The sequence below is a fragment of the Rutidosis leptorrhynchoides genome, chromosome 1 (genome assembly GCF_046630445.1).
Source record: "Rutidosis leptorrhynchoides isolate AG116_Rl617_1_P2 chromosome 1, CSIRO_AGI_Rlap_v1, whole genome shotgun sequence".
Lineage (NCBI taxonomy): Eukaryota > Viridiplantae > Streptophyta > Magnoliopsida > Asterales > Asteraceae > Rutidosis > Rutidosis leptorrhynchoides.
The window spans coordinates 184,219,150-184,245,045 of record NC_092333.1 but is presented as its reverse complement, the minus strand read 5'-3'; the positions used below and the strand labels follow the sequence as shown (position 1 = coordinate 184,245,045).

The 25,896-nt window shown below is 33.3% G+C and overlaps 1 long non-coding RNA gene across 1 annotated transcript in view; it reads right to left on the bottom strand.

The window, feature by feature from the left end:
• Nucleotides 1-25,023, bottom strand: part of LOC139867475 (uncharacterized) — a 144,611-nt gene extending 119,588 nt beyond the window's left edge. Inside the window, exons 1-3 of the long non-coding RNA XR_011765850.1 lie at nucleotides 23,662-25,023; nucleotides 23,006-23,059; nucleotides 22,491-22,892 (exon numbers count right to left, since the gene is read on the bottom strand). This is a non-coding gene — a long non-coding RNA (uncharacterized lncRNA). The remainder of the gene's footprint in view (nucleotides 1-22,490; nucleotides 22,893-23,005; nucleotides 23,060-23,661) is intronic.
• Nucleotides 25,024-25,896: the final 873 nt, after the last annotated feature.

The following is a 25,896-nucleotide window of genomic DNA, read 5'->3' as shown; positions in this document are numbered from 1 at the left end:
GAACAATGGTAGTAACGATATGGTTTACAGTCCCACATGACTATAAAAATTTAGATCCATTAAGGAAATTGGATCTTTATGAAAACATTTGATCTTTTAAAAATTAAATCTAGTTTTTACCCTAGATAAGTTTTCCGGAATAACCCTTTACCGGTGTTTGCAAAATATTTTTGTGGGTTTAGTGGGTTTCAGATTTGAAAATTTTAGCTCAAAACTTGCGGTTTTGTGTCACCCACTTGCTAACCTTGTATTTGGGAAGCAACACGTCCAGTTTACTTGCTCCGTATATTACCTTTCGGTAAACTACCGTCCGGTTGTAAAGAAAAGCGTTAAACAAGCAATTATTAAGGCAATGTCCCCTGACATGCTTTTAATTATGGTCTATAACGTGTCGGACGCAATTACTATCCTTGGTAGGAGCAATAGTAAAGCTCACCCTTATAATTTTTCGGTATGGCACAAGGTCCTGTCTTTGACCACTATGCAACCACCGTTCTTACGGTTGACACTCGATTTAGTTCAGGTGACCTAATGAATTCCAGGTGAATTCCTAGGATTTTACGTTCAATGGTAATGAACGCATTGAAAATAGGGTTTTCAGAAAACAAATCGGTTTGTAATTTTGATCAAAATATTTTCTCGTTCAAGCTCGAGTTTAGATATCATTGAATTCCATGAGTTTGAATTCTCAATCTTTAAGGTCAATCTCTAGGATTGAGTAATATCAGGCTTAAAAGCTGATTTTTGATCTTTTAAGGAGATTATCCTTTCTGGGGATCTGATTCATTAGTCTTATCAAGCTAATTTGCATGGTGCCCCCCATTTTACGAGATAAATCCTTCTCATGGTTAGGATAAATCTGACCACTTGGCGACCCTGTTTAATGCTGAGGTCCGTGGATTTCCTGCTGATTTTAGTGATGACTTTTCTAGATTTTTTGTCAACCTGCAGCTGGTCTGGACGACAACTTCATGACCTAAATCAAGAAGCGCGTGTCTTTTTCGGAAGACTTTACTTCCTTTTAATGATGGAATTGATTCATCGTGTAGATCCATCTCTTCTTTTCTTTCATCGGGTAAAACAGTTTAGTTTAGTCCAAAGCAAAAGTATTTTCAGTTATTTGTTACAGATATATGTGACATATTTTTAAGATAACTTGGTAAATATTCCCACACTTGGCTTTTATTTTCCTTTTTATCGTCCTCTATTCCATTTTAAATGAATTTTAACATTTTAGTTTGTTTCTCAATTTATGTCCTTTCCGAGGTTATAATAATTTCGGTGTTAAAACCTAGTTTTATCGTTCATAAATATGTATAAACATGATTTTGAGTTCATTTAATTGAAAATTTTGAAAATTTTTACTAGAATTGGGTAGTCAGTATATAAGACTAGGGCTGTTCTTTATTATCAGAGAGCACTAGATTCTAATACAACTACTGCTTTACTAGTATTTTTAATGGTAACCAAGTGTTTAAGATAAAAATTTTAAAATCTGAAAGAATTTAACCCCTTCCCACACTTAAGATCTTGCAATGCCCTCATTTGCAAGAAATCAGTAACAATTTAAATTATTGAGGGTGATTTGTGTGAAAATGAATAAATTTTTACCAAAGTTTCCAAATATATTGGCGTTTGTTTGCTGAATGATAAATGGTGCACATCATTTGTTCATTCCGTCTTGTTGTTATTTCACATATATTTTGCATCTTGTCGTCAAAATTAGTTGCTTTTGCTGAACTTAATGCCAGTCTTTGAAAATGCGTTGTTTTACCCTGTTGTGTACATAAGATAAACTGCAAACATATATGCATATTTTTGAAGTTTGGTATATTACCCCACATTCAAAAATTATTAAAATCTAGGAATAAAAGTTAGAAAATTATAAAAACTATTACAATATTAACATAAGTATTAAATGTATCAATATTACAAATTACAAAATAAATAAAACTAAGTATACTAGGGATGATACTGGTACCAATAGGGGTTCCAAGCATAACTATAGGTGCTATAGAATGCTTCGGCAGGGTTATACGTAGGATACGGTGGTTGCATCTCTATAGACCTGGGAGGGAAGATGGGTTTTGGTGTAGGAATATAGTTTCGACCTATATGTTGGTAATGAGCTATGATTTGGTTCTGATGAACTTGCTAATCTTCAAATGCTCTCTGTCTAGCATTTTCGTACTCCTGAGAAGCTATAAACCTTTGCATTTCTTGCATCTCATTCCCCCCTCCTACATTACCTTGCTGTTGGTTTCTCTCAACCTGTGGATGTCTACCATGGTATGGTAATGCGGCGTTATTTCGCCTCTTCAAAACTTTCGCACCATGGTATACATTTAAACCTATAGTATCGCGGGGTTCTGGTTCTTCCACTAATAATCCCCCCCGACTTATATCCACACCGAGATATTCAGCAATCAAAGTAATAAAAATACCACCTCCTATTATGCTATGCGGTCTCATCCCCCGAACCATAGCTGATAAATAATAACCCACACAATACGGTATACTTACAGCGCTTTGTGGGTCTCGAATACACATATGGTAAAACAAATCCTGTTCATTTACTTTTTCCTTGTTCTTACCCCTTTGTGTAATCGAATTAGCTAAAAACCTATGAATTACTCTTAATTCAGCTCTATCTATGTCCAAATAAGAGTAATTTCCCCCTTTGAAACGGTGATGGCTTGTCATTTGACTCCACACACCGTGTGTATCAAAATTTTCATCTATCTTTCTACCGTTTAGTATCAACCCTCTACAATCAGCAGATGCTAACTCCTCAGGCGTATATATACGTAAAGCCTGAGCCATGTCTAGTAAAGACATGTGGCGCATCGAACCGCCTAACAAAAATATAATAAAAGAACGATCGGTTAAACTAGCTACCCGATCATTCAACTCTATACTACACAACAATTCTTCACACCATACTTTATATACAGGTCTACGCATGGTGAATAGACGTACCCAGTCATTAAAAGTAGAATTACCATACCTCTGTACAAGTAATTCCCTAATTGGCCCGGCCAATTCTACAACTTCTAAGGGTCCCCATTCTATGACCCTTGGTACCTCAACAACCTTAGAATGAAGAGTATGCAAACCCCTTTGATATTTTGGATAATCTATCCAAAGTCTGTCAAATCTCAGGTTCGGGTGCAACTCTTCCAAGTGCATATCAGAAAATGTTATGACTGGATGAGGTATATCCTGCTTGTAGTAGTTATCCACCTCCTGTTGTTCCGCATTCTCAGCAGGAGCATTGCGGGCTTGGGATGAAGATTCACCCCTTTCAATCTGCAAAACACATCAAACACAATTTTTGTGCATCCAAATATGCATTAGTGTCAGCAAAATCATCAATCAAAATAATTACAATGACATGATCAATTTATATCAAACTTAAGCTTATTTTCACATTTTTATCAAATCTACACTTTTTCAAATAAGCATATACGAAAATGTTCGCCAAGTTCATAAGCATTTAACTCAAATAACATGTCAAAATAATCATTACTAGCAATTAAACAAGTCTCAAATGGCATTATCTTTCAAAAATCAAGTTCATGAATTTTTAGACTTGAAAAAGTCCACTTTAATTCTCAAAATCATGTTTAGGCTCAAAGTTTGGATCATTTAACTACCTAAACATGTTACACTACTTAATTTAGCAACAATTCATGACAAAAATCGGCCATAACCTGTTTATATCAAAAAGCCCCAAATTTGCTCAAGAACACAAACCCTAGATTACTCAAAATTTGAAGTTTAAGGCTTCTAATCATGTTAAACAGCATCAATCTAGGTTATACAAGCATAATACATAAACAATTTAAGCCTAATTACACTAAAAAGCATCAAAATCAAATTGGGGAAAAAATTGCTCAAGAACACTAATTTCGGATTAAATGGTGTTTAGGTGTAGAAATTTACCATTTTTCTTGAGTAATTCCTAGATAGCATCCTTCTCAACATGATTTTAGCAAAAGATTTGATGATTAACGGTTAAAAATTGTGATTTTGGGGTGTGTTTTTCGTGTATTTTCGGGTTTTTTCGCTGTTCTTCGCAGTATTTTTGGGTGGGGGAGTGAACTGATATGTTTTTTACGTTTTATTTTTTTCTGGGTTTTGGTCCCTCCGCGACTCGCGGTGTTTGGACCCTTCAAACTCCGCGAGTCGCGGAGTTTGGTTTTTTTTTTTTTTTTATAATCTTTAACTTATAAAACAATTAAGTAATTAATTTTAAAATTTTGTTTCCCTTGTTATTTAGGACGAGGTCGTTTCGAATCGATGTCCTAGTCCGTCCTTCGACAAAATTTTAAAATTTGTCTTTTTGTAGCGATTGTTTTAAAAGCTAAGATTTTTGAGGTTTTTTAATGTTTTTGGCATACTTTAATTCAATAAGATTAAAAATAATGATAATAAAAGTTCTCGTCCCTCCCTCGGGTAAAGCAATTTCGGTTCAAAGACCTAGTCTTCAACTTACGGCGAATTTTAAAAATCATATTTTTAACTTAATGAGATAAAGTAAATTTTTGTTTTTAAATTCACACAATTTAAATATAAAATTCAAAATTAATATTAAAAATTCACACCAAACTTAAAATTTGAAATGCATAAAATTAAAATTTCATATTTTAAAAATTAAAAATTCACACCAAACTTAATTTAAAAATTTATAAATTCTTACCAAACTTATATTAATTTTTCAAATATTTACAATTTTAAATATATTGTTTTTACAAAGTTTACAATATTAATTTAAGATTTAAATATTAATTTTAAAAACATGGTAAAAATAAAATTAAAAATCTTTTTGGCTTTTTATCCCACTTTAATCAATCAAATATTATCAAAAATATGCGCCCCTCTTTTCGGTAAAGTAATTTCGGTTCCAAGACCTAATTTAACTCATTACGAATTTTTGAAATATTTTGGGTTGATTGTTTAAAGATATTTATACCTTAAGAATAAACGTTAAATTTCGCAGTGATGTAATAAATTTTTGTATGATATCAATAATTTCGGTCGCCAAACCTAATTTTATTCAATACCAATTTAATACTTTTTAGCGAACAAATTAGCGTTTATTATCAAAAGGTTAAAAATAAAAATAAAAATAAAAACTGTACAGGCATACCTGTGAAATAGATTTCTTAGTTATATGATCTATCCCATTCATAAGATAGTCGGTTTAATTGGTTTTCCATGGCTACATAGGCGTAACCTCGAGCATTTAGTGTCTTTTCTTCTAAACATATGAATGGTCCGTCTCTGCATAAAGTAACAAATTCGGTGTTTGAATAGGTTTGATTATTTGAACATTTACCTCCATGTGACCATTTTCCGCATTTGTGACATCTTTCTAGGTGTCGTGCTCTTCTTTTCGCTGCGGATTTTGATTTTCCTTTACCAAATTGTAACTTATTATCTTCGCATCTGGATTCTTTTCTAACTCCGTCCATTCTTTCTCTGATTACTGATACTAATTCACTCGGTAGTATGTCATTATTTCGTTTAGTGATCAAAGCGTGTAGCATTAGACCATGGTTTAGTTCACAGGCAGTCTTCATTTTGTAAAAACCTAAAAAAAATAAAAATTCAGAATGGGGGGAGAAGACTAGTTCTTTAGGGTCTGCTAGGGAAAGACCATTCGGGTACCATTTTCGAGAACTACACGAAAACAGACAATCTAACTCTAACAGAAATATATAAACCCCTTTGATTCTCCCCACCCTTAGTTGGCTGTGGTATCGAAATTGTGATTAACATTATTTTCAATTGAATCATCAACAACTTGTATATCTTTGACTTTTACTTCAATCCATTTGTTGATTTCCTCCGTAACTTTCACAAATTCAACTAACATTGCCTTTTCTTTTGACGATAAATTGGATATTAATCGGTTATATAACTTAAAGTTTCCTTTAATCTTAGCATCGTGAATCCGTTTATAAAGTTTCTTCGTTGAACTGTTAAAAATGGATTCATCTAATTTCATATCATCAACGGCATTCTTTGTGATTGGATCATCATTAAGTGTTTCTTCATCTTCCCCACACTTATGCATTTTTATTGGTCTAACAGTTTTAGTTTGTGGAGATCTAAACTTTCGGTTCACAAAGGTGATCGATGTATCACCATTCCTAAGTGTTATTCTACCTTCTCTTACATCAATGAATGCCTCGGTGGTTGCTAAAAATGGGCGACCTAGAATTAGAGGAATATCAAGGTTTTCCTCCATATTAATCACTATGAAGTTTGTAACAAAGGTCAAACTTCCCACGTTAACAAGTAAATTATTTGCTATTCCAACCGGGTGTTTAATGGTTTGGTCAAATGATTGAACACCTATTTTGGTTGGTTTTAATTTACCCATGCCTAATCTTTTGTATAAGGAAAGAGGCATAATATTTGCACTTGCTCCTAAATCTGCGAGTCCATTATATACAGCACCATCATTAAGTAAGCAAGAAATGATAAATTCACCCGGGTCTCCTGCTTTAGTAAGTCGAGTTGGTTTGTAAACCTTTTTCGGGTGTTCTTTCCTTGGTTCTTTCATTTCTATTTGAATTTCTTGTTCACATTTTTCTTCGTTTCTTGGAATGGGAGGTTTGTATAGGAATTCTTCTTCATCACTCAAATTTGAATCCTCCCTATATTCCAGTTTTGATTTTTCATATGTTGTTGATAACATATTTATGTTTTCATTTTGAAGGTTTTCTTGGGTGGTGAAATTATGATTAACTTCATTGTCAACTTCCATCGGACCATGTATGTAATGTTTAACTCTGTGACCATTAACTTTAAATTCAATCCCATTTGAATTTATCAATTCTATCATTCCGTATGGGAAAACTCTTTTGACTATGAATGGTCCAGACCATCTTGATTTCAATTTTCCAGGAAATAGCTTGAATCGTGAATTGAAAAGAAGAACTCTGTCTCCTTCCTTAAATTCTTTTGAACTTCTGATTCTTTTATCATGCCATTTCTTCGTTCTTTCTTTATAGATTAACGAATTATCGTATGCTTCATGTCTTAATTCTTCTAATTCGTTTAGTTGACTTAATCGTAGACGTCCGGCTTCATGTAAATCAAGATTACATGTCTTCAAAGCCCAAAATGCTTTGTGTTCAATTTCTACTGGAAGATGACATGCTTTTCCATAAACAAGTCTAAAAGGTGTGGTTCCAATTGGAGTTTTGTAGGCTGTTCTAAAAGCCCAGAGTGCATCCTCCAATTTAATGGAGCATTCCTTCGGATTTGATCCTATGGTTTTCTCTAGAATACGTTTTAAAGCTCGGTTGGTATTTTCAACTTGTCCACTTGTTTGTGGATGATATGCGGTGGAGATTTTATGAGTTACTCCATATCTTTTAAGAACTTTCTCAAGTTGATTATTACAGAAATTAGTACCCCGATCACTTATTAAAGCTTTCGGTGTTCCAAACCTTGCAAAAAGACGTTTTAAAAAGTTGACTACAACTCGTGCATCGTTAGTTGGAAGAGCTTGTGCTTCCGCCCATTTAGATACATAATCAATGGCTACGAGTATATATAGATTATTATGAGATTTTGGAAATGGACCCATAAAGTCAATACCCCAAATGTCAAATACGTCACATACTTGGATGACATTTTGTGGCATTTCATCACGTTGACTTATTTTTCCGGCCCTTTGACAAGCATCACAGGATTTGCAAAGTAGGTGTGCGTCTTTGTAAATTGTAGGCCAATAGAATCCAGCTTCATAAACTTTTCTTGCTGTTAGTTGAGGCCCATAATGCCCTCCTGTTGGTCCTGTGTGACAATGGTTTAATATTTTACTAGCTTCATCTCCAAATACACATCGGCGTATTATTCCATCGGGCCAACTTTTAAACAGATGTGGATCTTCCCAAAAATAGTGTTTTATATCACTGAAGAATTTCTTTCGGTTTTGGTACGATAATCCTTTCTCAAGGAATCCACAAACTAAGTAGTTTGCATAGTCTGCAAACCATGGGATTTCATTATAATCTATCTTCAATAGATATTCATCAGGAAAGTTGTCTTGTATGGCCGATTCATTTAGAACTTCTAACTCAGGATTTTCAAGACGAGAAAGATGATCAGCGGCGAGATTTTATGCTCCTCTTTTATCTCGGATTTCAATATCAAACTCTTGTAAGAGTAAGATCCAACGAATTAATCTTGGTTTAGCATCTTGTTTTGAAAATAGGTATCTAAGAGCAGAATGGTCGGTATAGACCACCGTTTTTGCTAGAACGAGATATGATCGAAATTTGTCAAAAGCAAAGACAATAGCAAGGAGTTCTTTTTCAGTAGTTGTATAGTTCATTTGTGCTCCTTGTAACGTCTTACTAGCATAATATATAGGTTGAAATCATTTTTCAATCCTTTGTCCTAAAACGGCTCCCATTGCAAAATCACTCGCATCGCACATTAGTTCAAATGGTAGATTCCAATTTGGTGTTATCATGATCGGTGCATTAGTGAGTTTCTCTTTAAGAATATTAAAAGATTTGATACACTCATCTGAAAAGATGAATGAAGCATCCTTTTCTAGGAGTTTATTCATAGGAGTGGCAATTTTAGAAAAATCTTTTATGAAACGTCGGTAAAAACCGGCATGCCCTAGAAAACTCCTAACTCCTCTAACATTGGTGGGATGTGGAAGTTTAGCAATTACATCTACTTTAGTTCTATCCACTTCAATTCATTCTTTTGAAATTTTATGTCCAAGAACGATGCCTTCTTTAACCATGAAATGGCATTTCTCCCAATTAAGAACTACATTTGATTGTTCGCATCTAATTAGCATTCGTTCCAGATTAACTAGACATGATTTAAATGTATCACCGAAGACTGAAAAGTCATCCATGAATACTTCCATGCATTCTTCTATCATGTCGTGAAAAATCGCCATCATACACCTTTGAAAGGTTGCAGGGGCGTTACAAAGTCCAAATGGCATGCGTTTGTAAGCAAAAGTACCATAAAGGCATGTGAATGTGGTTTTCTCTTGATCTTCGGGTGCTATTGGAATTTGAAAATATCCGGAAAATCCATCTAGGAAACAATAGTAACTATTTCCGGCTAATCTTTTCAACATTTGATCAATGAAAGGTAAGGGAAAGTGATCTTTTCTGGTGGCGTCATTTAATTTTCTATAATAAATACACACACGCCATCCAGTTACAGTCCTAGTAGGAATAAGCTCATTTTTCTCATTTGTAATGACAGTCATGCCACCCTTCTTAGGCACGCATTGAACTGGGCTTACCCATGGACTATCAGAGATTGGATAAATTAGACCTGCGTCTAGCAGTTTAATAATCTCTTTCTTAACTACATCTTGCATATTAGGATTTAGTCTTCGTTGGCGTTGCACATACGTTTTATGACCTTCTTCCATAAGGATTTTATGTGTGCAATACGAAGGACTTATTCCTTTAATATCATGAATCTTCCATGCAATGGCTGGTTTATGAGCTTTCAACACAGAAATGAGTTGTGATTTCTCATTTTCAGTAAGAGAAGACGATATTATTACAGGTAATTCAGATTCACCATGTAAATAAGCGTATTCCAAATGGTTTGGAAGTGGCTTTAACTCTAATTTCGGAGGTTCTTCTATCGATGATTTATATCGATATCTGTCTTCTTCTTTTAGCATTTGAATTTCTTCTGTTGTTGGTTCATATCCATTAGCTATAAGTGTAGCTAACATTTCAGCTTCATCAATTGGTTCATTACCTTCTCCTAAAGAACATTCTCCTGTTCCTTGTAATTCTGGAAATTCTTCTAACAATTCTGCATGTGCATCTATAGTTTGAATATAATAACATGTATCATCTGCAGATTGCGGTTGTTGCATTGCTCTATCAACTGAAAAGGTAACACTCTCATCCTCTATACTTAGGGTCAGTTTCTTACCGAACACGTCTATCATTGCTTTAGCCGTGTTTAAGAATGGTCTTCCTAATATGAGAGGAACTTGAGAATCTTCTTCCATGTCCAAAACAACAAAATCTACTGGAAATACTAAAGTACCAACTTTAACTAGCATGTTCTCCATTATCCCTCTAGGATATTTTATTGATCTATCGGCTAGTTGTATGCTTATTCTGGTTGGTTTCAATTCTCCAATGTCTAGTTTAGCGTATAGTGAATATGGCATTAGATTTATACTAGCACCTAAGTCTGCCAATGCTTCTATTGAACTAAGACTACCCAGAAAACATGGAATTGTAAAACTTCCTGGATCAGATAATTTTTCTGGTATCTTATTCAACAGCACTGCTGAACAATTAGCATTTATAGTAACAGCCGAGAGTTCTTCCATTTTCTTTCTATTTGAGATTAGATCTTTCAAGAATTTAGCATATCTAAGCATTCCTGAAATCACATCAATGAAAGAAAGATTTACATTTATCTGTTTAAACATATCCAAGAATTTGGATTGCTCGGCTTCAAGTTTCTCTTTCTTCATTTTACTCGGGTAAGGAAGTGGTGGTTGGTATGGTTTAACATAAGGTTTAGCCTTAACTGTGTTATCTTCATTAACCTTTTCAACTACCGGTTCTTTTTCCTTATCTTGATCTGGTTGTGGTTCTTGTGGAGTAGGAATAGCTTCATCAGAAGTTACAGGTATTACCGGTGGTTTAAGCGTTGTACCACTTCTTGTGGTAATAGCTTTAGCTGTTTCATTCCGGAGGTTAGCATTTGTATCACTAGGTAAACTTCCCGGTTTTCTTTCACCTATTAACCTTGCTAGGTTACTTACTTCTTGTTCCAGATTTTGAATAGAAGCTTGTTGATTTCTAAATGCTTGAGCATTTTGTTCATTGATTTGTTTCTGAGATGTGAAAAACTGCGTTTGAGTTTCAACTAGCTTCGTCATCATATCTTCTAAATTCGGCCTTTTATCATCGGTTTGTTGTGGTGGCTTGTTTTGAAAATTAGGTCTTTGCTGATTGTAAGTATTATTGGATACTTGTTGATTGCTAGGACCTTGTTGGTTGTTGTATGGAATATTTCGGTTATAATTCTGGTTTTGATTGTAAATTGGTCTTGGCGGTTGATAACTATTCTGATAATTATTTCCAGGCCTTTAGTTTATGTATGAAATATTCTCTCTTTGTTCCATTGTTAATTCAATACTGAGACAATCTTTTGTCAAATGTGGTCCTCCACACTGCTCACAACTAATTCGTATTGAGTGAATATCTTTAGTCATCTTTTCCATTCGTCTTTCCACAGCATCTATCTTTGCGGAAATGGAATCTAAGTCATGGCTAGAATCGGCTCTAGCTGCTTTAGATGATCTAACGATATCTTTTTCTTGGTGCCACTCATGTGAGTGGGAAGCAGTGTTATCAATAATTTTGTAAGCATCAGTTTCGGTTTTCTTCATAATAGAACCACCAGCTGCTATATCTATGTCTTTTCTTGTAGTGATGTCGCATCCTTGGTAGAATATTTGTACTATTTGACAGGTGTCTAAACCATGTTGCGGACATCCTCTTAATAACTTTCCATATCTAGTCCACGCCTCATATAGAGTTTCATTCGGTTTCTGTGTGAACGTAACAATTTCTGCTTGAAGTCTTACGGCTTTAGATGCCAGAAAGAATTGTTTAAGAAATTTTTCAACTAAAACGTCCCATGTATCGATCGCCCCTTCAGGTAACGATTCCAACCAATCTTTGGCTTCTCCCTTTAAAGTCCAGGGAAATAACATGAGATATATCTGTTCATCCTCCACTTCTCTTATTTTAAATAGTGTGCAGATCCTATTAAAGGTACGTAAATGTTCATTTGGATCTTCCTTCGGCGCACCACTAAATTGGCATTGATTTGTCACCATGTGTAGAATTTGTCCTTTGATTTCATAATCTGGCGCATTAATGTCTGGATGAGTAATTGCGTGACCTTGGCCAGTGCGTTTAGCTCTCATTCGGTCTTCCATACTTAAAGGTTCCAGATTCTTCATAATTGAATTTGTTGAATCGGAATCACTAGAGGATTCTGATTTAATGGTTCGTTCCTCAACAATCTCTGTTTGAAAGATTGGTGGTTCCGGAGGAAAGTTTAGTGGTTCAGGATCTACGAATCGTTCCTGAATATTCTCCGGATTCTCAATTGTGAGGTCGGGTTCAAAAAATGGATTATCGGAAATTTGAACTGAAGTACTTGGTCGACTGGATGACGATTCTAAAGAAAAATCAACGGCAGTAATATTTGCTAAATGTCTTGATCTAGTTACAGGTGGTGAACGTACAAAAGGTGGTGAACGTCTTGCTCGGTGCATTCACTGAATATCCTATTAGTTTTTTTTTTTAAAAGGAAAGAAAAATTATAATAAGTTATCCAATCAATAGACTTTTCTGATTTTGCCCACGTTTCGAATAGCCAAAAGATGCAGCAGAGGGGCAGGATTCGTTTGGTCTCAATATAATTGAGGACTGTTTGGCTCCAATAACCCGGTCCACGTACAAATCCAACTATTACTACGAACCAGAAAATTTTTATGTCTATCAATTTAACCACTTAAAATAAATTTTCGTAATTTTAAGAAATTTAGATAAGAAGTAGAATAAAAATTTATGTCCTAAAAACTAGAATAGCGAGAAATAAGAAAGAAAAAGAGTTCATCGGAAAAAGATTGAAAAAGAAAAATGGTTGAAAAATAAAAGGTGACGGAAAAATAAAAGAAACTTATAAAACTTAAAAATACTTGACTAACCTAACCTTATTACTACAACTAACTTAAAATTATAATCGCAAATTGAGATTACTAATTGGAATGATAATTGATACATAGGTAAAAGTCGTCTAAAAATATTAAAGCTTACAAGTAAAACTATATCCCAAATGGAAATAACTTAAAAAGAAACTAAAACTTAAAAAGGCGTCGCAAAATTCTAAAGTACCTAAATCTTAGTCTAAAGAAAAAGCACTTAAGGAATTCTACGGCAAAGACTAAAAATCTAGGAGTAAAAATAACTATGGCAAAATCTAAGTTTAAAACTAAATATGAGCTAAAAATACAAATATTACGCTAAAACAATTAAAAAGGGACAAAATATAAAAATATACAAAAAGTTGTAAAAATTACAATTTTTATAAAAATATTATTTTTATATTATTTATTTATTAAAACTATTAATTTTACAAATTAATTAAACTAATTAATACTAAATACATAAATTAAATAAAAAGTAAAATTAATAATAAAACTAATAATAATAATAATAATAATTAGGGTTAAATAATAATAATAATTAATAATTACCCGTAATTAATGCAGAATTAGGGTTCTGTCGTGTGTCAGGTACCCTCCGCGAGTTGCGGTATTCAAGGCATCAAACCCCGCGAGTCGCGGGGTTCAGAAATTCAACTCTGAAACAGTTTAAAATTTACGCGTTTTTTTTTCTTTTTTTATTTTCTGTTTTTAATTTTTTCTGTTTATATAAAAAAAATATGTGTATAATAAAAACTTATATTTAAAACTTAAATAAAAATAGAATTACTTTATAATTTTATAAATAAAAATCTTAAAACTAGATTTATATATATATTTTTTATATGTTTTTAAATAAAAACAAAATACTTAAATAAAACTTATATAAAAATAAAGAAACTTTATAAAACTTAAATATTTAACAAAATCTTAAAAATACATAAATTTTTTTTTTTATGTAGCGTTGCGCTTCCGGCTTTTAAGAGATTCCCCGGCAGCGGCGCCAAAAATACTTGATGTTTTAGCAGAGTAGTATATAAAATAGCTTATATTTTTACAAGGAAATACTATTAAATACGATACATTTTTACACAAGATATTTATTTATTTAGAGAATGGATATACTTAAACCTTGCTACAACACTTATAGGCAGTGTACCTAATCGTACAGTAGTGTAGTTTTTAGTAAGTCCGGTTCGTTCCACAGGGAATCTTTTTAAACAAAGCTTAACGCTATATTAGTTTACTTTTATAAAAATACAAATATATATATATATATATATATATATATATATATATATATATATATATATATATATATATATATATATATAAGTAATGTTATTATTATAAAGGGGGGTTTTTACCATTTAATGACCGGTTTGTCGATTTTAAAACTTTAGTCGCAGTTAAAACCAAATGTAAAATATTAAAAATAAATACAAAACTTAAATTAAAGCATAAAGTAAATAACGATAATGAAATTGCGAATAATAAAAGTGCGATAAAATAAACTTGCGATAATTAAAAAGTACGATAATTAAAAGTGCAATTAAATACAATAACAATAAAAATGCGATAATTAGAAGTGCAATTAAATATAAAATAAAGGAAATTAAATATGAAATAAAAGAATTATGCTTATTTAAACTTCCGTAATCATGATGTTTGACGTGTTGATTTTAGTTTTATGCCCATGGGTTAATTGTCCTTTGTCCTGGATTATTTAATATGTCCATACGGATTTGTCCATAATAGTCCATCAGTCATAAATATAAAGAGCGAAAGCCTTCGTCAAATTATTCTTATTCCCGAAGTCAAATATTCCAACTAATTGGGGATTCAAATTGTAACAAGGTTTTAATACTTTGTTTAATGAATACACCAGGTTATCGACTGCGTGTAAACCAAGGTTTTACTACTTTGTTAACAATTACACCAATTACCCTTGAATGTAATTCACCCCTGTTTCAACAAGTTTATTAACTATTAATCCAGTTCCGTATCCGGTAAAATGAATAATTATTGGTATTTATAGATATCTCGCCCACCGTACCCAGTCAAGCGTATGTGGTTATATATAAATACGTCAAATTATAAGTTTGTATATTAAATTAACAAGGTATTGTTTAGTTAATATAAAACCCATTAATAGCCCATAGTCTAATTTCCACAAGTGTCGTTCTTTTGTCCAAACCCCAATTATGGTACAAAGCCCAATTACCCAATTTTAGTAATTAGCCCAACATCATGATTACTTCGGATTAAATAAGCATAATAATAACTTAGCTACGAGACATTAATATAAAAAGGTTGAACATAACTTACAATGATTAAAAATAGCGTAGCGTTACACGGACAGAATTTCGACTTACACCCTTATAACATTCGCTAACATACCCTTATTATTAGGATTAAAATTAAAATTAAAATTAAAATATAAATATAAATATATACGATATAGATAGAGAGATGGATGGATTTTTGGTGATTTTTGCGATCAGAATTCGTTTGCTTTTATAGGGATTTTCGACTTTTGGGGCTCCGCGACTCGCGGCATTTTTGCCTTCAAACTCCGCGAGTCGCGGAGTTTGAAATTACAGCTCAGTCCCTTTTGGAGTCTTTCTTGCCGACGGTTTATAATATATATATAATTAATATAATTAATTATATATTATATTATATTTATATACATAGTTAACTTGTAATTTTTAGTCCGTTGCGTCGAGCGTTGAGAGTTGACTCTGGTCCCGGTTCCGGATTTTCGAACGTCCTTGCGTACAATTTTATATTTTGTACTTTGCGTTTTGAATCTTGTACTCTTGTAATTTCGAGACGTTTCTTATCAATAATTGGAACCTCTTTGATTGTCTTTTGTACTTTTGAGCTTTTTGGTCGTTTACGTCTTCAATTCGTCGAATCTGTCTTTTGTCTTCACCTTTTATTATTTAAACGAATATCACTTTTAAATAGAACAATTGCAACTAAAAGCTTGTCTTTCTTGAGGAATAATGCTATGAAATATATGTTCGTTTTTAGCATTATCAAGTACTTATAGTCATAAAATTTAAGTTTTAATTGGGCTAAGGGAAATTACTTCCCCTCCAAGTAATGTATCTTTTTCAAAGTAGATCTTCAGTCTATGACCATTTATTCTAAATGTTTCACCCTTTTTATTATATAATTCAACATATCCAGTGGAGAAAGATTGTTTAACTATGAAAAGACCTATCCATCTAGATTTTAACTTTCCAGGAGAAAATTTATATTTTGATTGGAAAATTAAAACTTTATCCCCTAGTTGAAATAATTTAATATTTTTAATTCGTGCATCATGCCATTTTTTTTGTTTTCTCTTTATAAGTTATTGAGTTTTCATAAGCCGAAAGTCTAAGTTCATCAAGCTGGTTTAGTTGAATTAATCTATGTTTTTCCGACTCTTTAGGATCTAAGTTGCATTGTTTTAAAGCCCAATATGCACGGTGTTCAATTTCAACGGGTAGATGACAAGCTTTTCCATAAACCAATTTAAAAGGAGTAGTTCCTATAGGAGTTTTGTAAGCAGTTCGGAAAGCCTATAATGCATCATCTAATTTTCGAGACCAAAGTTTTGGATTATTTTCAACTGTTCGTTCGAGTATTCTTTTCAATCCTCGATTAGTATTTTCAACCTGACCACTCGTTTGAGGGTGATAAGCTGTAGAAAAATGATGGTTAACACCATATCTTTTAAGAACTCTTTCAAGTAGTTGATTAGTGAAATGGGTTCCACGGTCACTAATTAAAGCTTTAGGAAAGCCAAATCGACAAAATAATTTTTTAAGAAAGTCAACTACTACTCGTGAGTCATTAATAGGAAGAGCTTTTGCTTCAGCCCATTTAGAAACATAGTCAACTGCTACAAGAATGTATTGTTTTCTTTCGGAAGAAGGAAATAGTCCCATAAAATCAATACCCCACACATCAAATATTTCACATACTTGAATATTTTGGCGGGGCATCTCATCGCGCTTTGAGAGATTTCCTCCTCGTTGGCATGCATCACATGACCGAAGTAATTTATGTGCATCTTGAAATATGGTAGGCCTATAAAATCCAGAATCTAATACTTTGCGAGCCGTGTAATTTGGACCAAAATGTCCTCCAGGTGCACTACAATGGCATTATATTAGGATCTCATTTGCTTCTTTACCATGTACGCAACGTCGAATGATTTGGTCGGGTCCTTCTTTAAATAAGTAAGGACTTTCCCAAAAATAATGTTTAAGGTCAGCGAAGAATTTTTTTCTTTGTTGATATGTAAAATCTTTCCTTAATTCTTTTGCAGCTAAATATTTCGCGAAGTCAGCAAACCATGGATATGACTCATCAGAGATCATCATGAGACATTCATCAGGGAATGTGTCTCTAATTTCGATGGAATCGTCTAGATTAGGATTCTGTAAACGTGACAGATGATCTGCTGCCAGATTTTCAGCTCTTTTTTATCAATAACTTGCATATCAAATTCTTGGAGGAGTAAAACTCATCGTAAGAGTCGAGCTTTAGCATCAGGTTTAGTTAAGAGATATTTAAGTTCCGAATGATCGGTGTAAACTGTTACTTTATTCATTATCAAATACGAACGAAATTTATCTAGTGCCAAGACTATAGCTAACAATTCTTTTTCAGTGGTTGTATAATTTAACTGAGCTCCTGCTAATGTTTTACTAGTATAATAAATTGGGTGAAAGTGTTTTTCTTTTCGTTGCCCTAAAACAGCTCCTATAGCGTAGTCGCTAGCATCACACATAAGTTCAAAAGGTTTCGACCAATCAGGTGATACTATAATAGGTGTGTTGGTAAGTTTTTCTTTTAGAATAGAGAACGCTTTCTTACAGTCTTCGTAAAATTCAAAAGGTGCGTCCTTCTCTAGGAGTTTAGTTAATGGACGGACAATTTTTGAGAAATCTTGAATAAAACGTCTATAAAATCCAGCATGTCCTAGAAACCTCCGAATTGCTTTTACATTAGTAGGTTCAGAAAGATTGGAAATAACATTGATTTTTGCTTTATCAACCTCAATTCCTTTATTAGAAATTTTATGGCCAAGGACAATGCCTTCTTTTACCATAAAATGACATTTTTCCCAATTAAGAACGACGTTTGTTTTTTTCACAACGAACAAGCATTTTATCAAGATTAGATAGACAAGAGTCGAATGATGTTCTAAAGACAGAGAAATCATCCATATAGACTTCCATGAAATCTTCTACCATGTCGTGAAAGATAGCTGTCATACATCTTTGGAAAGTGCCAGGGGCATTGCATAACCCAAAAGGCATTCTTCGATAGGCGAAAGTACCAAAAGGGCAAGTGAAAGTGGTTTTCTCTTGATCCTTAGGATCTATTGGGATTTGAAAGTATCCAGAGAAACCATCTAAGAAACAATAGTATTCCTTTCCAGCTAATCGCTCAATCATTTGATCGAAAAATGGAAGCGGAAAATGATCTTTTCAAGTGGCTTCATTTAATTTACGGTATTCTATACAAACTCGCCAACCGGTGACGGTTCGAGTGGGAACTAATTCATTATTTTCGTTTTGGACAACAGTAGTTCCTCCCTTTTTAGGGACACACTGTACTGGACTAACCCACTGGCTATCGGATATCGGATAAATCATTCCTGCGTCTAATAATTTTAAAACTTCCTTTTTTACTACTTCAGCCATATTAGGATTTAAACGTCTTTGTCTTTGAATTACAGGTTTTGCGTTTTCTTCTAATAAAATTTTATGAGTACAGAAGGTGGGGTCAATTCCCGGAATATCGGAGGTTTTCCAAGAGAAGGCCTTCCTACGTTTCTTTAACATTTCCAAGAGTTGCTCTTTCTGATTTGCAGATAATTCGGAAGATATAATAATAGGAAGTTCGGAATTATCTTTTAGAAAAACATATTCTAAGTGAGAAGGCAATTCTGTAAGTTCTAATTTTGGCGGTACTTCCAGTGAATGTTTTATTCTTAGTTCATCAGTTATAGGTTCATATTCTTCTTCAAAATCATCCTTCATTAATTTTTCAAATTCGTCATCAAGATTCTCCTCTTTTATTTCACACACAAATTCATCTATCTTAGTTGATAGAAATTCATTGACTTCTTCTTCAATACAAGTTTCTATATATTTTATCGTTGGACAAGAGATATCTAATTCAAGATTATTATTCAAAGTAATTCTATCATCTCCTACCCCTAGACTATATGTCTTAGTCTGCATTTGAAATTCAAAAGCAGCAGTTCTTAAAAATGGTCGTCCTAATATTATCGGGATTTTATCATTTTCTTTCATTTCTAGGACAACAAAGTCAGCGGGAAAAGTAAATTTATTAATTTTCACCTGTATATTTTCGGCTATCCCCATTGGGTAATTAAAAGAACTATCGACCAAGCAAATAGATATTCTAGTGGGAGTTAATTCTCCTAGACCTAGTCTTTTATATAATGAATAAGGCATTAAATTTATACTGGCGCCGGTATCCGCTAATGCTTGATACACTCTAGAATCATTAAATGAGCATGGGACAGTAATACTTCCTACATCGCTTAGTTTTTCAAGTACATCAAGTTTTTGAAAAATGGCTTTACATTCTTTGATAATAAACTTAGAAGAATTTTCAGCATCTTTTCCTTTGTTAGACAACAGGGTTTTTAAATATTTTCCATAATGTGGATTTTCTCTCAATAAGTCTATTAAAGGAATGTTAACATTTATGTTGTTAAACATATTAGCGAAATTCTATATACGTTTCTGTTGTTTGGCCTTCCTTAATTGTTGAGGGTATGGAACGGGTTCCAAAGGTTTGTCAATCTTAAAAGGTACATCTGTCTTCAAAGGAGTTTCATCATTACTTTTTGTAGTACTAGCCTCATTAAGTGGTTCCTCTTGACTAGGTCTAGGTGTGACAGGGTCTTGTGTTGTTTTACCACTTCTCGTAGTTATAGCTTGTACTTCTAAATTTCCTCTTGGATTTTCTAAGGTGTTAGATGGTAGTGTTCCAGTTTCCCTAACAGCTAATTGCTTAAACAAGGTTCCTAGATCCTTTTCTAAATTTAATATCAAATTTTGATGATTATTAGCTCAGTTTGGTTATAAATATATCCTCTCATTATATCTGCTAATCCTTTACTTAATGTTTCTTCTTGTGTTAACTGGCAGACATTCTCTATCATAGGTCTTTCCTTTAATTCTTTTAATTCCTTTTCCAGAACCTCTATCTTTTCCTGTAATGAGATTATCTCGTGTCTAGCTTCAATTTTAAGTTCTTGTTGATTTATATTCAACTGATACCAGTCATATGTTTGAACAGCTAGATCGGAAATTAATTGTTGTAGACCCTCGGGAGTTTTAGAAAGGGCTGCACCTCCAGCGGCGGTGTCTATTTCTTTTCTAGTGACTATAGTAATGTTCTTGTAGAATTGCATTAATCGTTGAACATCATTTAATCCATGTTGAGGACATGACTTTATAAATTTTTCATATCAAGTCCAAACATCATATAAAGTTTCTTGAGGTTCTTGTTTAAATTGATTTATTTCGTTTTGTAATCTTATCATTTTGGAAGGTGGGAAGAATCTTTTTAAAAAAATTTCAACCATTTGATCCCATGTTGCAATTTTCTTTCAGCAAGTTGATTAAACCAATCTTTAGCTTCTCCCTTGAGTGTCCAAGGAAAAAGGATAAGATAAATGTGTTCATCCTCTATTTGATTATATTTAAAAAGCGTACACATACTAGTAAAGTTACGGAGATGTTGATAAGCATCTTCTTCAATAGTTCCATTAAAAGGACATTCTTCTTTAATTAGATCTAATATTTGTTTTTCAATAGTGAAACTAGTTTTAATAGTTGGTGGAATTATAGCGGTTCCATGAATTTGTCTTGAGGCGCTTAAGTGATCTTCCATAGAGAGTTTTAAATCATTCATTGTGTATTCTAAGTGTTTTACGTGCTTTAAGTATTTTATGTTATTCACCAACAAATGGCCGTCAGCATCTAGGTTCTGGCAGAGCCCTTTATATCGGAAGCCCGGCAACCTTTCCCTAAAGGAAGACAGTCACCACTCGTATATAGGTGCTTAAATCTGTTTATTCTTTTGATTCCACCGCGATCCCCGGCAGCGGCGCCAAAAAGTTGATGTGTAAAAAGTGTGTGCAATAATGCGTGCCTTTTTAACCTACTTTTATATTTATAATGTCTTAATTTACGATTTACTTTTAACACCCTAACGAGCAACAAAACCCGATCAGATGTAGTTTAGTATTTTGTAAGTTAAGGTTCGTCCCAAGAGAACGAGTGGATTTGAGAATATAGATTTTGAGTTGTTTGAAACTTTAAATGACAATAAACAAATAAATTGCAAATAAATAACTTTAAAAGAAATAAACAATGATAAATAAAACACATGCTTGAATCTTTCACACATTGTTCACAATTGCCTTTTTTAAATTAAGATCGAACTCAGATTGATGATCGACCTAGGAATACCTAAGATTAATTGATCAGGTTAACCCTAAAATAGATGACTGAATTTCCTGCTTGTAATCAGACCTGATAGTGGATTTAATGTGATTAATCAAACCCTAATTATAGTTACTAGCTATAATCCTCACAACTAAATCAATCCGATTATAATTTAAGTTTTATCAAGTTTTAAACATAGTGATGTTCTAGTTAATTAAAACCTAACAATTGATTTACGTAAATCAGATTAATTTAACGGTGGCATTTATCAGACATAAAACATAACAAGAGTTCCACAGATTCTGTCAAAATATAAATTCTGTTTACATCATATAAAGCCTGCGGCTTTGGCAACGAAGCCGGAGGCTTCGTTGAGGTTTCTGAATAATTCCGCCGAATACTTTTTAGTTTGATCTGAGTATAAATAACATACGAATTCTAAACAATCTGGATGAAGCCGGTGGCTTTGGTTCATGAAGCCGGCGGCTTCATGTTCCACTTCCGGATTTCTGTTTTCTTTCATACAGTTTAATAGTTCAGGCAATTGATCACAAAGTGCTACATGATTCAAGTATATGTAAGGCTATTAGCCTATAACTAAAGTAAAAGCAATTAAAAGACAAGAAATAAAGTAAAGAGTCATACCGACATAGAAGAGATTGAAAGCCAAAAGATAAAATAATGAACTTGAATGTTGAAAGGAGATAAGGACTAACTAATTCGTTCTTGAATTTTGAATAATATAAAAAAATGAACTGGATGATAAAGACTCTGACCTAAGGCCTCTATTTATAATATTTTAAGACGGCTAACCAAGCCGGCGGCTTCCCTGGGTCGATGACTTTTTCTCCAAACAAAACGTGATCTTTAAGCCAAAAACGTGTAACCGCCTTCATTAAGCCGGCAGCTTGCTGCCAAGCCGGCTGCTTTACTTATCCGGCAAATCTTTTTGATTTTGTTTCCTTATTTACTTAAACTTGATCAGCAAGTCGAGAAACCGTGTCTTCAATGCCGGCGGCTTCAGGGTGAAGCCGGCGGCTTTACTGTACTTTTTCTTTGGCTCCAAGTTTAGCATATTTTACGAACAAAACTGGAACATTCTGGAATTCATGTGGAAGCCGGCGGCTTTGTAGCCCTTAGGCCGGCGGCTTCATCTCGCATTTCTTTATTTTTCGCTGTTTTTGTTCTTGTTTTGCACATAACTTAAACGTTTAAAATATCAGAATTACCTATTTCCCATTTTTACCCATTTTAGCGTGTTTTGGTATTAAAATGACTCTAAAATAACAAGATAACTCCTCAAAATGTTATAAAAATACTGTACAATTTAGGAGTTATCATAACTACTGACCACATAAGTACTGCTTATGGCTTATTACATATGACAACTACTACTTAGTATAGTATAACTACTACTTATTACTTACCACATATTTACATCTTATTGTCTTACATGAATGTCGATGAGTAAAACACAGTAGCCTGAAGGTCTTGTACTCTTTTGTCTTTTACCCAACGTCGATAAACTATATCATCTTTAGTCTGTCTTGTGGTCGTAGAGCGGATATTGGCACCAGTTCAAGTTGGTCTTCCATTTTGCAATAGATTGACTGTGGTAGCACTGTCGTTATCTGTACAATGCAAACATAGATGTTAAAGATATCTAGATGCATAATATCATAATCTATATATTTTACAGTCGAAAGACAATTGCATGTGATGATGCTAATAGCTATGAACAAACCTCGTGAAGCAGTTGCAGGATCCACGAATGAAGACGTAGATGAGACAGAAGGAACTGCAGTTACATTTTTAAATACAACATTCATCAATAAAAACCAACAGCATGAAACGAATCATCCGACGATAAGCAATTATCATCACGAACAGTGTGACCACCATCTTTTACGGAACACTGATTAGTTAACCTTTTATTTTTTGTCGGAGGAATAGGTCGCGTAACACCACTTAAACCATTAGCAACAAATGGCATAGCGGGCACCGCATATTTACTAATCCTTTTCTTAGGTGGCATTCTAAATCCTCTTTTATACCCATACCCAAATAGAAAGAACAAAGCATATATACCACAAACAGCAGCATAGGAATCGGAAACCACATAGAAACAACTATCAAACAGAAGATCAAAACACAACAGACAATAATGGCTAACAAATCGATACTACAAAATATAGAACAACTAACAGTTGTCAATGTAAACTAATTAACTATGAAACTCAACAATGAAAACGTATCAATCGAATTCAACACATAAACAACTATCATATACAAATCAGAAAACCTAGACAACATACAATAACGAATAAAAACCTAATCTACACATATCATTGACAAATCCAGAAGAAAAGAAAACAAAAAATAAAAAACCAAAAAATGTACCTGGTTTTGGGAGTAGCGTTCAAGGATATGAAACGGATGAAAAACAACTGGATAAGTACTGAAGTGAATCAAGTGATTTGAAGTTGAAGAAGCGTTTGACATCAAAATAGGGAAAAGAAGTCGCAAAGTTATAGGTGGGAAATTTCGAAAAGAAATCAGGGAACAAAATAAAAAAAATAACACAAAGAAAGAAAAGGTCGAACCCTGGTCAGTGAGGAAAGCAAGAGAAGAAGGAGCCATCCAAGCCAACTCATAGGACGCTACGACAAAAGAACAAAACGACAAAGAAGATTTTTAGCCCCAACGACAAAAGAACAAAATGACAAAGAAGATTTTTAGCCCCAACGACAAAAGAACCTAATCTTAAAAAACAAAACGACCAAAATACGGGTTATAATTAGCATATAAGAAAATTACATTAGTATACAAAATAATAAAATGCAGCTGAGATACTTCAAGTAGTGGTACAAAAGAGTTTATGGTCATGTGTGCAAGGCTTTTTATTCTTTATTCTTCCTTGATTGTTCAGCTTCCTTTTCTCATTTTCTCCTGTTAACATGAGGTGTAATTAGAAGGGATTTTATATGTGTAAGTGTGGTGGTTTGTAATATTCTGCCTTAAACTGTAAAAAACACATTTATAGATCTAATCATGCACATGACTAAAACTTACACTCGAACCTTGGTGATCTCCATTCAATGAGATGGAAATTAGTGCTGACGCATAAAAATGAATATTATAGTTTATGTTCGAGCTGAAACTGCTTAAAAGAGATCAAAACAAAAACCCCTAAACCGATCAATTAACCATTATGGCTGTAGCTGATCGCAACGGACTTAACCATTCAAAAACACTATTTGGTTGTGTCACATTTAAGGCAGCCATCCATAATGATGGTAGTTTAGATAAATTTGAATTCCAAAATTATGTACTTATCAAATTGCATCTACCCATGGCGAGCCAACTTAGTAATAAAAAGAATCCAATAGATATAAAGTAATCCCAGTATCCCACCATAGCTTACAATGTACAACTATGAGAACCTGGATGACTATAAAATACAATTAAGATGTACGCTTGACATAAACAATAATCGAAGGGTATAGTTATAGTTTCAAAAGTTAGTGACGGTTGAATATATTAGGTAATGATCAGTTCTCATATACAGTCCATCCTTTTTAGCTGCTAAATAAAAAATCACATGTCATATGTAGACTAAAAACTAATCTCACATGATCATCTTGACATCTATGGTAAGAAAGCAGTTTCTCAAATAATTGAAGTGCAACAACGGTCAAATACTAAGTAAAATAACATACCTTCAAGGTGTGGCACATCAATGCAATCAGGCACACGATTAACACAAACATTTTCAACAACATCTGTACAATTCGAAAAGACAATATCAATATAAATACAATCAACATAAAAGTATAAACAATAATGTGCAAATATTAGAACACTAACAGTTGTTTAAAGATTAGGGACACCAGCTATACTCATAGCGACCGATGATGAACTAATATAATCACATGGGTTACCAATATTTGTTTGCATATTATCATCAACACTCATCGTTTGATCATTTGCAGTAACTAAAGAGCCAGTTAGCTCACATATCTGATCACCGTAAGTCAAATACTGATTGTTGAATACCGGTTGTGAAGATGCAGTAGGGAATATAGACCTGACACCAAAACATCAGACTAATCAGCTGGTTTAGTACTACTGCAGTTTCAAACTGATAATTCAGAAATTGACCAGGACATAGAAACTTCATATGTTTTCTTTGATATCCATTACAATTATTATGTGGAATTTTTTGCGCACAAAACTTCGTAGTTTAGGTATGGTGTCACATACACTAACCTCCATAAAAATCAATTCATCATTTGAATGTATCCTTGATTCTAAAAAAAACTCATTCATATATTTTTACAAACATTGTGGACACCAACCAAAAACATTTCCTTTTAATCCATCAAACCACACTCAGTCAGTTTGCTTCGACGTTAACAATAAAATGGAAAATAACAACGTACCATATAGATTTTCTACTGCTGTTATCGAAGATGGATTTTTTGGCAGAAAAGTCCAGAGTATGAAAAAAAAAAAAAAAACATCATTAAAAAAACTCATCAACAATGTTGAATCAAAATAGAAGTAACAAAACACTATGAACTAAATAAGCAACAAAAACATTCATAATACACACTAATTACTCGGTTTTAAAGT